The sequence below is a fragment of the Rousettus aegyptiacus genome, unplaced genomic scaffold (assembly GCF_014176215.1).
Source record: "Rousettus aegyptiacus isolate mRouAeg1 unplaced genomic scaffold, mRouAeg1.p scaffold_m13_p_1, whole genome shotgun sequence".
In the NCBI taxonomy this organism is placed as follows: Eukaryota; Metazoa; Chordata; class Mammalia; order Chiroptera; family Pteropodidae; genus Rousettus; species Rousettus aegyptiacus.
In genome coordinates this window covers 88583583-88594468 of record NW_023416284.1, presented here as the reverse complement: position 1 = coordinate 88594468, position 10886 = coordinate 88583583, and positions in this window count along the sequence as shown.

Sequence of the window (10886 nt, the reverse complement as noted above, 5' to 3'; positions counted from 1 at the left end):
TCGGTTCACTGGTATCTTATTTAGGATTTTTGCATCTGTATTCATGAGAGATATTGGTCTGTAGTTTTCTTTTTTTGTGTTATCTCTACCAGGTTTTGGTATTAGGGTAAAATTGGTGTCATAAAATTAGTTGGGAAGCATTGCCTCCTCATCAATTTTTTGAAAGAGTTTGAGGAGAATAGGTATTAAATCTTATTTGAATGTTTGGTAGAATTCACTGGTGAAGCGATCTGGTCTTGAACTTTTACTTTTTGGTAGATTTTTGATGATCATTTCAATTTCCATACTACTGACCAGTCTATTTAGATTTCCCAATTCTTCTTGATTCCCTCTAGGAAAGTTGTATCTTTCTAAGTACTTGTGCATTTCTTCTAGGTTATCAAATTTGATGTTACATGCTTTTTGATCGTATTCTTGTACAATCCTTTGGATTTCAGCAATGTCTATAGTAATTTCTTCTCTTTCATCCCTGATTTTTTTATTTGTATCCTTTCTCTTTTTTCTTTAGTGAGTCTAGCCAGGGGTTTGTCAATTTTATTAACCTGCACAAAGAACCAGCTCTTTATTGCATTAATTTTTTCTTTTTTTTTTTTTGTTTTCAATTTCATTTAATTCTGCTCTAATTTTGATTATTTCTTTCCTTTTGCTGATTTTAGGTTTTATTTGTTCTTCCTTTTCTAGTTTTTTAAGATGGAGCATTAGGTTGTATATTTGGGCTTGCTCTTGTTTCTTGAAATAGGCCTGTAATGATATGAACTTTTCTACTATGGCAGCTTTAGCTGGGCCCCCAAAATTTCGATATGTTATAATACCATTATTTATTTCTATGTATCTCTCTATCTCTTTTTATTTCTTCTCTGACTCAGTTTTTCTTCAGTAGCATGTTGTTTAATCTCCATGTATTTGTGGTTCTTCTCTCTTTTTACAGTTGATCTCCAGCTTCAATTGTGATTAATATGATTAATCCTCTTGTATTTGTTGAGGCTATCTGTGTCCCAGTATGTGGTCAATTCTTGAGAATATTCCATGTGCACTAGAGAAGAATGTATAAACGGCCGTTTTGGGATGAAAGGCTCTGTAAATGTCAATTATGTCCAGGTGATAATGTGTCACTTAAGAATGTTATTTCCTTATCGATTTTCTGTTTGGATGATCTGTCTATATCCAATGGTGGGGTATTTAGGTCTCCTACTACAATAGTGTTTTGGTCTGTTTCTCCCTTTAGTTCTTTAGTAATGGCTTTATATATTTTGGTGCTCCCCAGTTTGGAGCACAGTTATTAATAAGTGTTCTGTCTTCTTGGTGCATGATTCCCTTTATCATTATGAAGTGTTTCTCAGTATCTTTCTTTACCTTTTTTACTTTGAAATCTATTTTGTCGGATATTAGTATCTCTACTTCTGCTTTCCTCTGAATGCCATTTGCTTGAAATATCATTTTCCACCCTTTCACTTTGAGTGTATATTTGTCTTTGGAACTGAGGTGTGTCTCCTGGAGGCAGCATACAATTGGGTTTTATTTTTGGATCAATCTGTGCCTTTTTATTGTAACTCTGTGTCTTTTTATTGGTGATTCAGTCCATTTACATTTAGGGTGATTATTGAAATATGAGGTTTTCCTATGGCCATTTTATCTTTTGCTTTCTGGTAGCTCGGTGTTTTCATTGCTTATTGCTTCTTTGTCCTTGTGGTTCTATTTTTCTTTTTTTCTTTCTTTCTTTTTTGGTTGGGTTTTGTGGGTTTTCCCTTTGGTCCTTCATCTTTTATGTTATATACTTCAGTTCTGAATCTTTGGCATGTGGTTACCATTACGAATATGTAAAAGATAGTTTTATATATATATAACTATATATATTTGTCCATATTCTCCTTTGTGTGCCTTATCTCCATTCCTCTTTGCAAATTTAGATCTTTGAATCCTCCTTTGTCATTGTTGCTTCAGTTTGTCCCTATGTATGCTGAATGTTCATTACTATCTTGCAATAGCAAATCTCTTCTTATTGTTTAAGCTTATAAGGCCCTGTACTTAATAAGGGTTGCACTCCTCTGCTTCTATCTGCCTACTAGTTGCCTTACTCATAGCTATGTATTTCTTTTGTCATTTTGTTTTAGGTGAGCTGAACCCTTTCAGTATTTCCTGTACTGCAGGCCTCATACTGGAGAATCCTCTCAATTTTTGTATGTCTGGAAAGGTCTTTATTTCTCCAACATATCTAATGGAGAACTTTTCTGGATACATTATTCTTGGCCGGTAGTTCCTTTCTTCGTCTTTGGAACTGAGATGTGCCTACTGGAGGCAGTTTGAAATTTGATTCCACTCTTTCCTTGCTTGTAAGGTTTGTGCCAAGAAGTCCTACAATAATCTAATGGGTTTTCCTTTATAGGTTACCATCTTCTTTTCCCTGGCTGCCCTGATAATTCTTTCTTCAACTTTGATTTTTGATAACTTTAATATAATGTGTCTTAGAGGAGGCTTTTTTGGGTTGAGATAATTGGGTAGTCTGTTAACTTCTTGAATTCTAAGCTTCAGCTTTTTCCTTAGACTTGGGAAATTCTCATCAACTATTTCTGAAAATGCTTTCTCTTCCTCCCCTTCAAGAATGCTCATTATTATGTTTTTTTTTTCCTGATGATGAGCTCGTTCTTGTATTTCTCTTTCATTATTTTTCATTCTTCAATTTCTCTCTTTTTCCTTCCAATTTACTTCTAGATTTCTGTCTTCTATATCACCGATCCTTTCCTCCATTTTGTCTACTCTGTTTTCCGAGCTTGCTATTTCATTCTTCATCTCTTTCAGTGTGTTCTTTATCTCATGAAGTTCTATTTGATTCTTTTTGAGGGTTTCAATCTCCTTGCTAAAGAACTCATTCTGCTCATCTAGTTGATTTTTTTTTAAATTTCTGCAATTGTTGATATGAATTCTTTTGGAGATCAATGAATTTTTTCAGAAGTGCCATCCTGAATTTTCTATTATTTAAGTCATATTTCTATGTCTTTAAGCTCATTTTCTGGAGATTTTTCTCTTTCTTTCTGAGATGAACATCTTATTTAATGGACTATTTCTCTCCCTGGGCATTAATGAAAGTGTATTCTGCTTTTTTTCCAGAAAGATTTATTATATAAAGGTCTCTCTTTAGCCTGTTACTCAAATTGCGTTTTTCTTTTCATTTCCAGTGAGTGACATCTAAGCCTCTTGGATCCCCACTTTATATAAAGTATTAATAATGCCCTTTTCAAATAAATAAATAAATATTCAATCATGCTCGCTACCCTCAGTCTCAATCCCTGTCAGTGTTAGCAACAGTTTCAGTAGCATTAGCTCAGATTCTCCTGGGGCTCTGCAGTATTCTGTCTTCGAGAATATCAGGAGAGGTGCTCTCTGCCCTCTGGGGTAGTAAATGGGGGCTGCGGCTTAGCCTCACATTTTGCAACTGCACTGGTAATAATCAACTGTTGCTTCTCTTCCATCCCCACTTCTCTGCTTTCAGCCCTGAACCCTGAGTCCTGCCTCTACATGAACCTCACAGCTCTTCCAAGCGAGGCTGTTCATGGAACTAGACATACCTTCTCTCTTGCCCTCCTCCTGTTGAGAGTTCTGGCTGCATGAGGCAGCTTCTCTGTTTCCCACAGTCTACCACCTGACTCTCCAGTTCTGACCTATGGTAGCTCTTAGCCACGGATCCCACACTCAGATGTGCTTGTGTGCAGATCGTGTGCTTTTTGTTGAGTTTTAGATGTTCAGCTTATTGGTGGTTCAGGGTGAGAGATCTGGGGACATCTCTCACTCTGCAGCGTTTCTGACATCACTCCTGGCATGATTTCTTGAGGAAAGTATAAGCACGACATTTGTGGATTGCTTACTAAATCTTAACAGGTGGCCCTGGAGGGGCATAGGCTGGGGCTAAACTTGGCCTGCAGTTGAACCCCTCTCATGACTGTGCCTCTGAACACCTACTATACAAAGCCACATTAATAAGCCCTGGAGACTTAGAATCTTTGCTTAGTACATGGAAACAGACACAGAAAGGCAGCCAAAATGGGAAGACAAAGAAGCAGAAACCATATGAGAGAACAGAACAGAGGTTCAGGAATAATGGAGTCGAGCCATTTATAACCAGTTCAAAACACTGGTTATAAAGATGCTCAGTGAACTCAGGGGAAGTGTAGATGAAATCAATGAGAACTTTAACAAAGAGATATAAAACCTAAAAATAGAAATGAAAATTATAAAAGGGAACCAGTCAGAAATGAAGAATACATTATCTGAGATGAAGAGTATATTAGAGGGAATTAACAGAGTGGATGAAGAAGAGGATTGAACCACCAATACGGAGGATGGGTAAGCCAAGGTCACCCAATCAGAATGGCAAGAAAAAAGAAGCCAAGAATATAATCATAATTTATGGAGTTTGGGGGACAAAATTGAGTGTAAAAATATTTGTGTAATAGGGATACCTGAATGAGGAGAGGGAGAATGAGAAGTAGAAAAGCTATTTGAAGAAATAATGATAGAAAACTTTCCTAACCTGGTGAAGGAAATAGACATACAACCTCAGGAAGCTCAGAGAGTCTCAAGAAAGAAAAACCCAAAGAGGCCCACACCAAGACATATCATAACTAAAATGCTAATGGTTAAATACAAAGAGAGAATTTTAAAAACAGCAAGAGAAAAACAATCAGTTACCTACAGGGGAGCACCAAAAAAAACTGGCAGCTGATTTCTCAAAAGGATCTACAGGACAGAAGGGCTTGGCACAAAAAAAGCCCAGGATGTACAACCAAGAATACTTTACTCAACAAAGCTATCATTTAGAGTTGAAGGACAGATAAAGAGCTTCCTAGACAAAAATAAGCTAAAGGAATTTATCAACACCAAGCCTGTATTACGGGAAATGTTGGAGGGACTTCTTTAAGAAGAAAAAAACATGTATCTAAAACATGAGTAAAGAATAGTAATAACTACATTTCTATCAATATGTACCTCACATGGAAAAGAATTAAGTACTCCAACCAAGAGATAGGGTGGCTGAATGAATAAGAAAACAAAACCCCTACATATGCTTCCTACAAGAGACTCACTTCAGATTAAAAGATACACATAGACTAATAGGAAGGGGATGGAAAAAGATATTGCCTTGATGGACCTAGAGGGTTTGTGCTGAGTAGAATAAGTCAGACAGAGAAAGACAAATATAGTTTGATTTCACATACATGTGGAATCTAAAGAACTAAATAAACAACAATAACAACAAAAATAAAAACAAACTCATAGAGGCAGAGAATATTTTCAGGATTACTAGACTGGAAGGATGTTGGAGGGGATGGTGAAAATGGGCAAATGGATTAAGAAATACAAATGGATAGTTACAAAATAGTCATGGAGATATTAAGTGTAGCATATGGAAAATGGTCAACAGTATTGTGATAAATATGTAAGGGGGAAGAGGGTTACTAGATTTAGTGGGGTGATCACTTGAGCTCTAATCACTATGCTACACAACTGAAACTAATATATTATTGTATGCCAACCATAATTGAAAAAAAAAAACTCATTGAATTGTACAATGTAAATATGAGCAACTAATTGTCTATTATAGTTCAATAAAGCTAGGGAAAAAATTTAAAAATTGGAAAGGAAAAACAATTGCACTTAAAAAAAGTGGACGAATGAAAAATATAGACAAGGGCAGTAATCTAAAATAAAATATTCACTATTGCAAACTGATACATAAAGGGATACATATATTAAAATATATAATATGAGAAAAAAAAAACAAGCTATAGTCAGAGACTGCACTATGCTGATCAGCCCTACAGCCAGGCTATTAAGGAAACCTGCAGAATTAAGGAAATTTTCTACTGGGATTGCTAACAAACTATTTCCTCACATCATAAAGGGAAAACAGGAAAAACAGAGTCTATAATTGGCACCCTAAACAAAATAAAATCATTTTTACCCTACGGCTAAAACCATGGGAAACCTATGAGTCAAAGGCTGGAAAATGCCAGCAAGCCTTTCACGCTACATATTCTTACCTTTGCATGCTACATACTCTTATCCTTCCTCACCGTGTGCCCATATCAAAGGAAAATTGGTAAGCAAAGTCTTTAAATTGTAATTCACAGGAACTAAAGAATGATGTGTAAACTAGATTCCCCAAGGCTTTTTTCCTTGTCTTGCTTTTTCAGTCTTTGCTTTCTCTTGGCTTTACTTTTTCCCCTTCTCTAATAAACTTTCCTTTTGCCTCTAACTTTCACATGTGCTTGAATTCTTTCTTGTGCCCAGCCAAGAACCCTCTTCTCTCTCAGTTCAGGGCTTGAGTTCCCCCGACTCGAGGGAATTTGCCCTGTCCTGCATCAGGAAGAATGTATAGAGATCCAACGATGGCAAATTATTGACTCAAGGTCACACTGGAAATCAAGGTCAGTGCTAGAATAGTGTTTTCAAACTGAGATTCCTGGGATTCTCAAGACCTATGAGTGCCCTGTGAAAATTATTAAATTTCATGTTCTCATTTCATTGGTAATTTTTAAAAATCATCATAAGCATGCTCTGGATCACATGTAACTGACCTTGGCCCTGCATGTGTGTGCCTGCACTTGATCATATTACCTTCTTAAGGTCAAGTTAGCACTTCTTTAATTGTCCAGGTTGCATTTGTACCAAGTGAATTCCAGTGGACATGTACTGACAAAGACTTTTTAGTAATTTGAATAGACAAGTAGAGGGAAAATTAAGTCATCACCTGGCACACATTGGAATATTGTGTCAGCTTCAAAAGAACCTGCATTAGGCAGTAGGTGCTCATGTTGCCAGCAGCAACTGCATTTCAGAAAAGCAACTATTCATCAAATCAAATGACTGTTGATTTAAATTGCCTTTCTACTTTTATTTGTGTTTATTGCTACATTGTTTTGGTTTTATAACTGCTTAAGTTCTGAAGCACAAGAAGTACATAATTAGCTGTGCTTGCACACATTTAAGCAATAAAGATAATTTAAGTCCATGAAAACTGTATTTCTTCCAAAAGGGTCCATACGTTACTCAACTTCCAGCCTTCAGAGCAGGACTGAACTGAATCTGGGGTTTCGGGAGTCGCCAAAGGAAACCTGTGGTGATGGAATCCTGTTAAAGGCTGGAAATCTCTCCACCCTCAAGATTCAGTGCAAGGAAGTTAAAGCCCAAAGCTCTTGGTTGCTGAGATGTGAAGTTAGGTGGTTGGGGGGTAGGGAGGAGTTGGATGGGTGGGGATGGGGGGGTGTCACAAAGTCAGAATGTAATAGGGCAGGCACCTAGGGAAAACTCCAAGGAGAATTCACATGACAGAACCAAGAATTGAGATGAGAATGTGTATAGTTTTTTGCAAATATACACGAATTTTTGAAGGAAATGGCAGTGTCTATGAAAATGTTAACTGTGCATAATAATTTTCCCCAGCAGTTCTATCCCCAGAAATTTCTCTTACAGATGGATATATTTGTACAGGTGTGCAAGGATGTCTTCCAGGATTTCATTACCTCGTTTGAAATGAAAAAAAAAAGGAAGAAAAAGAAAAAAAAGAAAGAGAGAGAGAGAAAGAAGAAAGAAGGAAGGAAGCAGGGGAAGGAAGGACGAAGGAAGGAGAAGGCATTAATTACTGAAGACCGGGATTCGAGCATACAAGCCCACCCAGAAGACCATACACCGAAATAATAAGACGCCAGCGCACCTCCCATCCTCCCTCACTCCCCCACCTCCCCCCCGTCCGTCCTCCTTCCTCCTTGCCTTCCGTCCTCATTCCGTTCCTCACCTCCCCCCCAAGAGAAAAAGAAAGCAAAAGAAAAGGAAAGAAGGACAGTTAAATGTTCATTAATAGGCACAAAAATTATGGTTGTTTTAATTAAGGTTTCCCCAACAGCATATCCTGAGATAAATTTAAAAGTAGTTTATTTGGTCAGGGAGCCCAGGAAGCTCAAGAGAAGAGCTTGGAGGAGTGAGATGGGGAAAGAAAAAGACCCAATAAAGTATGTATTGATAGTGGAGTACTGTTAAGGACAACTAGAACTTAAAACTGTTGGAGCCTCTCTAAGGGACTATAGAAAATGTTCCTCAGATTTGTCCCCCTAAGAGATGGAGAGGTTTTACCCACTGTCTTAGTCAGTTTGGGCTGCTATAATAAAATACCACAGACTGGTGGCTTACACAAAAAAAAAACATTTCTTTCTCAGTTCCAGAGATTAGGAAGTTCTAGATCAAGGTACAGACAGATTTGGTGTCAGGTAAGAACTCTCTTTCTACTTCACAGATGGCTGCCTTCTTGCTGTATCCTCACATCATGGAGAGAGAGAGAGAGACAGAGAGACAGAGAGACAGAGAGACAGAGAGAGAGACAGAGAGAGAGAGAGCACACTCTGGTCTCTTTCCCTTCTTCATGATGTCATCTAAACCTAATTTCTTCCCCCAAGGGCTCATCTCTAAATCCCATCACATTTAGGATTAGGGCTTCATATTAATTTGGTGGAGGGTGGGGGGCACAAACATTCAATCCATAGTACCCACCAAGTCTTGTATCGCATTGGTAGGGGATTGTCTTTGTAGATATTAATTCCCTGGTACTTCTAGGCTGCCGTCAATGTCTGAGCAAGCTCTCATGACAGTAGAGAGAGCCATGAAGCAAAAACACAGAGACTGGGGCACTTGAATAGTGTATATGTGTCCATAAAAACGTGTGTGTGTGTGTGTATGTGGCCCTATGTGAATGCTATAGAATGATATCTGGAGGGAATTACAGAGGCCAAGGGATGGGGGTGGGGAGAAAGTTTTACTTTGTATTTTGTACTTTTCTGTATATTTTAAATTTTATGTTGAGCTTAACTAATTTTATGTTTTAAAAAACAATCATTTGAACTAGCAAGACAAAAAAACTGAGACAATAATGGTCCTATCCCAGACAAACACCATGGAAAAAATGCAGCTCCCACTCTAATCAGCAAGGGCTGAGGAGCCTAAACTTCTTCTGACACCTGGATGTAACAGAATGCCCCTGAAATGCCTTCTCTCCCTTCTTGGGGTGGAATCATAAAAGATGAAGTGAGGATCCCATACTTTCATCCCTACCCAATACTAAAGAGCTCTCCACTACAGGGCTTTTTTTATAGAACCGAAAAATACCATAACCAAAATTAAAAGTTCACTGAATAGGCTCAATAGCAAAATGGAGAGGACTTGTGACTATAAAAAAAGATCTAATATTTGTGTCATTGGGGTCTCAGAAGGAGAGGAAAACCAGGGGGGAACTAAAAAAAATTGATGAAGTAATGGCTGAAAGTTTCCTAGATTTAGCAAAAGACACAAACTTACAGATTCAAGAGATTAAGCAAACCAGAAACAGAATAAACTCAAACAAACCCATATGAAGGCACATCATAATGAAACTCCTAAAAACCACAGACGAAAAACCTTGAAAGCAGCAACAAATGACACATTATCTATAGGGGAAAAACAGTTCAAATGACGGAAACCATGGAAGTAAGTGGCACAACATTTTCAAGTGCTGAAGGAAAAGAACTATCAGCCCAAAATCCTACATTCATTTAAAATATCCTTCAGGAATGAAGAGGAAATCAAGATAGTCTTAGAAGAAGTAAATTAAGAGAACTCATCATCAGCATACCTACTGTAAAAGCATGACTAAAACAAATTAAAACAAAAAAGAGAAGATAAAAAAGGAATCAGAACATTAGAAAAGAAGAAAGAACAATGGAACAAGCAAAAATATGAGGATTATACTTTTTTACTTCTTAATGTCAAGTTTGGTTATGTAACCTGCTCTAACCAATGACATGTGAGCAGAAATGACGTGTGTTACATTCAGGGAGTAGCTTCAAAGGCCAGTGTGTCCATGACTTGGTCTGAGTCCCGGTGTAAGGTGATAAAGACAGAGCCACAGCCAACCTGTAATGGACATACAGCATGAGCAAAAAACAAACAAACAAACAAACAAACAAACTTGGATGTTGTGAGCCCTTAAGACTCCAAAGTTTTGGTCACCATAACAAAACGGAACTTTTAAGGAGGATTCAAGATGGCATAGAATGTACAGGCTATGCACACCTCCTCTAACAATCATGCCAAAATTATAACAAAACTACAGAGCAACCAGTACTCAGAGTCACCAGAGATCCGGCTGAACAGAAGCCCTATAACTACACCACCTCAAATAACAGGTCACCTCAAATGGCAGAAAGGGCAGAGACATAAAAGGATTCTGTCCCACAGCCACATGTGGTGATCAAGAATTGGGAGGGCTATCTTGGCTGCAGAGCCACCTCCTCCATCTGAGGAGTGAGGAGTCATGTCCTCATACTGGGCTCTCCAGCCCAGGGTTCCCGTGCTAGGAAAAGAAGTCCCCACAACCTCTGGCTGTGAAACCAGCTGAGGCTGTTGCTGAGTAAGAGGAGAGCTGCAAGGAGGACTGCAGGAAGCAGAGACCTTCCTTGTAAAGGACCTATGCCCAGCCTTACTCACTAACGAACTCACTCACTCTGAGCTCCAGTACTGGGGGCAACTGCTCGGGAAGCAGGGCACCAGAGACATACAAGGAGGCACTGAGCTATCAGACTTTAGGGCAAGGGCTGGTGGGGCAACTGGCTCCCAGACAGAGGTGCAGGCAGAAGCTGTTGCTCCTTTGTTGAGCCCTCCCCACTCTTAGCCTGCAGACACAGGTGCCATCAACCTCGATAACACAGGTCACTCTGCCCAGGGGATCCCCTGAGACTAGGCCTCTCTCAACTTGTGACCCCACCCAAACTGCTTCCAGAGATTTACTCCATACAAATGGGCTGCCTTGGCTCCTGTTGTGGATTTTCATAAAATCTCTCAAAGGCTCACAAAACCCAAAAAAGCAT